The 4,770-nt window shown below is 37.9% G+C and overlaps 1 long non-coding RNA gene across 2 annotated transcripts; it reads right to left on the bottom strand.

Annotated features, from left to right (window-relative positions):
• Positions 1 to 203: 203 nt before the first annotated feature.
• LOC123136819 (uncharacterized) lies at positions 204 to 4,537 on the bottom strand. 2 transcript variants are annotated; one of them, XR_006467294.1, is made up of 3 exons: positions 4,073 to 4,512; positions 931 to 1,026; positions 204 to 487 (listed from the first exon to the last, which is right to left on the bottom strand). It is a non-coding gene; the product is annotated as an uncharacterized lncRNA (long non-coding RNA). The 2 variants fall into 2 exon arrangements; XR_006467295.1 differs by having other exon boundaries at positions 931 to 4,537.
• Between the last annotated feature and the right edge of the window lie 233 nt (positions 4,538 to 4,770).

Below are 4,770 nucleotides of genomic sequence, written 5' to 3'. Positions count from 1 at the left end.
AGCTTGGCTACACCATGCCTACCAGTCCCTTCCTCTGAGGTCAAAATTGCGAGCGTGGACTTAGGAGGCACATGCCGTCCAGTCCAAGGTGGTTCACGCAGCAGGACTAGAAGACATGACATCCCCTCCAAGGTGGCTCGCCCAGCAACCTGCATCATGAGCAACAACCCAAGCCAAGGTACGTGCGTTGATTCAAAATCCCAAACTATCAAAGCCTACGCCCTTTTGTTTTCATTCCCATGTCCTATGCACTCATATGACGGCCAATCTTCCGTTGCATATTCTAACACACAAATCTCACAATCAATCTTACAATCCCATAAACAATAATCATGATAGATTGAATTGATTATGTAGATATTATTCCAAATTAATATACACATCCACAATGGCTTTCCCTAAAAACTTCTCACGAGCGAGCGCCCCAATCTCCTAGATTGCACCATCGGCTCCATTGAGCGAGCAGACCATCTTCAATAAGTACCATCTGCAGAGATCATATAGAACTGATTTAAAGTTTAATCTTTTCTCAACAACAAGAAAGAATCGACACTACAACTTACGTCTTCAACTGAAGGTATGAAAACACAATCAATTAGCTTTTAATCATGTCCTAAGCTCCCTTTGCAACTTCTCAATGGTTATTGTACATCAACTTCATATCCTCATTGCAATCATCTTATTCTTAGAGTTCAATCTTTTGTCAGCAACAACAACAGAATTGGCAGTACAACCAATGTCTTCAATTCATGGTATGACAACACAATCAAATAGCTTTTAAGTTTGGATCAGGCCGTCAGTTCCACTTCCAATTTTTCAGTCCTAATTGTATATGAACTTGCCATCCTCAATTACAATCTTATTCTTTGCTAAATATATGCATTTATGGAATTGCATGTAACTACAGTACTAGGGGTAAAAGATACTCACAATATTTGTGTTTTCACATGAAGATTGGAACTTAACATCCATTGTTCTTGGAAGTTGATCTCCTTTACTTCGACAACAAAGAGATAAAACTGTAAGCTGGAAAATAATCAAAATCATAAATCTTCTTAACCTTGAGCAATACGAAATACTCGATAACATTTTTACAATATTATCTTCTTTAATGATGTATGCATTCCCATTGCGTAGGAAGAAACATAAATCAAAAGGTGTGCCACGTAGCAAAAATGAGAGAAACTTTCCAAGATGGTTTAAATCATCAAATATGCAATCCAACAAGCTGATCCATTATTAACCATCTTTAATGGGAGATATCACATGAGTGTTACAACTAAAATATGCAATTCAAAAATTCAAATTAGGCACATGCGGGTTTGTGATTTAAGCATGGATGGGAAAAGTAATTCCAGATTGTCATCTGATTGATGTGAGTCCAGTCAATAGACACCAACAAGATATGAGAGGAGAACGAAACTTCAAGACAAGAAAAAGAGACAACTTTTGATCATACATGCATGGAGATGTGCCAGACCGCACAACTATGCCGAAAGAACAACCTATGAACTACGTGCGGTGAGCAAATACTTACAAAGTTATTTCCTTATGTGTATTATCATCCACTATATTTACTTAATGTCCTGAATTCAACTGCTAAACGTCCCTTACATGATGCACAAATGTAGTAAGGTATAGTGGAACCAGCATTACAGCTTGCTTCTGCTTTGCACATCAATTGTGTTATCTATGTGTTCAATTCTTTCCAAGCTAACAAAAAGTTCTTCATTAAATCAATCAAATTGATGTACAAATATTTGATCTATCAGAGTTTATCATACACAAATGGTTATGGTGCTCGGCCACTTATGCATTTCCATTATGATCTACAACTAATTTGAGGTTCTCTATTAAATAAATATAAAAAAACATGTTGCATCAGGTCCTGGCTGTAGATATCAATTATTTCTTTTTCAAAAACATGAGAACACATTTCCCTTAGCCAAGACATAGGCAAAATCAACATTGTTGAATTTCCGCAGGGAACCATATCTTGTACAGATGTTAATCATGTACATTGACCACTATTACAAGTAATAAATTGCTCATGCTGCAAAAATCTACTAAATGGTATTTATGTTTGTGCAGAGCAATTCAACAGAGATAGCTACATGTAAGACTATACAGGAACAGAAAAAAAAGAAAGATCAATGGAGAACCAACGGCACAAAAAAAATCAATAATCAGTGAGGCTGGTATGACCACGACGTAAGTAACACGAAAATTAAACCAAGATATACGGTTTGGGCATCCACGTGTACATGACTAAATGTAACGCAAAGTGCAAACATAAAAACCGAGGACATAGAAAAAAGCACCACATATGTATGTTCTATTAAGACAATACAAATCTGTAAACTGATGCTAAATTTGGAAAATTGAATAGGACAAAATAGGATTAATGCATACACATTAGAAGATAAAAGGGAGTCAACAGATCCTCACATTGTTGAGGGGCTTAAAACTATGTTGGATAAAGATAATAGAGTAGCAAAAAAACTCAGAATGGCAATGATAAATTCAAAGAAGGCGACTATCACAACTTGAAATTAAGACGACACGACATGACATTTGCAACTGAAGTTGCAGCCTAGATTGTCAATGACACAACAAAGAATAGAAAAGGATAGGATATCATTGTTTAGTACAAAGATACGCGGCCAAGAAGAATACCATAGAACCATTCAAAATTCATGGCCATGCAGTGTCAATTAATATGCTCTTACGGAGAAGATGGGAACAAAGGAAATATACATTAGATATGAAAAAAAGGTGCAAAAGGCAAGAGAAAGCATGCAACAGTTTTGGAATACTATAAGAATCATATACAACAACGTACTAACCAATTGAAACACTTGATGGTGTGCAAAAATCTTAAATTACAGTTCGATGTGGATGCCTTTGCTTGAATTTTGTAGTACATACTAGACTGGATCAAAATACATCAAGGAAACCTATGAAAGGAATTATATGCTGGCTTGCAAGACATAAAATAAAGAGGAGATACAAGGGCTGACAATGTACGAAGGACAATACTACTACCATGTGCCATCCAACTTCCACAGATAGCCCAAGACACAAGTCATTAAACTACCAAAATGTTATGTAATATATGGGTGGGCTGGATACACAGATTTATTTGCGACATTCATGTGTAACGCGGCTTGGCCAGAGATTGAATCTGTGCTACAGGAAGTATGCCAAGCAACATCACAAAGACCTGATATTGTTGACCGAATTTCTACATAAAGCTAAAGGACTTCATGAGAGATATAAGAGGAAGGGAATAGTTTGGAAAACCAATCGCAGGTGATAACCTACTGACTTGATCACATCTATTATTTTATTTTCTATAGCACAAATGAACGAACAACAAGGATGATGTGGTCAGCAACATAGGCTACACCAAAATATTCTAAAGGTAGGAACTAAAAACACACTTACACTTGCTACTAGCCTTTTTAGGTAACCATAAGTGGATGGAAAATTAGTACAGTGCAAACTATATTTAAAATAAAAATGGCTTTTCTATGCTAATATGGCGGAAGCCGCAAAATGAATATGAACTACGACTGCCAGAGGTACTGGAAACATGCATCAACATTTGATGGAAATAGCTCAATAATACCAATTGTGGACACTATATATCTAATATTTGAAGCTTATTCTTTTGAACAAACCAATAGTGACAACATCCACGCATCGTTATAGTTGACATGTATAATGCAATGGCACCTATTTCATATTCACTTATTAAACTTAATTGTATCTTTGGGAAATAGTACAACTATAGCTTTTTTAGCGATGAAACTACAACTATAGCTAATCTCAAATAACTAAATACTTATTAAATTTGTTCAATATGAATGGGAGCAGGGGGGTACACCACCGATGCCCATCCCAAGCACGCAAAAAGTGGACGACATAAACAAATTTACATCTTTAACTAACAAGTTGAGCAGTTGTGCCTGGGTTTCATTATATTGGTTCAACCATACACATGCAGAGAAAGGAAGAAACGGGAAATAAATAAACAAGGGAGGCAGGAAAAGGGAGAAGGGGCAATCACATGTGGAAGAATGAGCCGCCGAAGTCAGGCTGCCACTATCGAGCATGAAGATGACCTGTCGGGCCTCCTCCAATGCCCAACTTCGAATCGACCACTGCCCCCCTCCCCCCCAACCTCCATCGCCGTTGACCGCCTGAGATATTGAGGAAGCGTTCACGGAGCCAAATCAAGTACCACCCGTGGCGGCCCCAGTGAGCCGAGCTGCAGAGGTGCATGCAGGTGGGACGAACAAGGTTAGCAAGGAATCGAAGACGGAGGAATTAAATCCGCGGAGCCGATTAGCAGAGTCAACAGCTAGAACTCATCGGGCAGAAGCAGATTTGGAGCGGGCAGATAGAAGGAAATGAAAAGGGGATCAGGCAAGAGCCGCATGTGAGTGTGTGAAAGTGTGAGTACGAGAGAATAACTTTTTTAGGGGGTGATGGCGAGAGAAATAGATGTTTTTTTGAGGACCAGTGCGAGAGAATAGATGTGTACTTGTGCGTCAGCCTATTGGACTTATACCAGGAAACAAACTCCCTACTAATCAGCTATGATTGCGTATAGTAATACATCCCTAAAGAAGTAGAGTTTGCATATGTCTGTTTGGGACTAAATTAGTATAATTTTCTACTCCCTCCGTCCGGAAATACTTGTCGGAAAAATAAATGTATCTAGATGTATTTTAATTCTAGATACATCCATTTTCATCCGTTTAT

Source organism: Triticum aestivum, chromosome 6B, assembly GCF_018294505.1.
Source record: "Triticum aestivum cultivar Chinese Spring chromosome 6B, IWGSC CS RefSeq v2.1, whole genome shotgun sequence".
NCBI lineage: Eukaryota > Viridiplantae > Streptophyta > Magnoliopsida > Poales > Poaceae > Triticum > Triticum aestivum.
The sequence above is the reverse complement of the archived record's forward strand: the minus strand, read 5'-3'. Positions and strand labels throughout refer to the sequence as shown.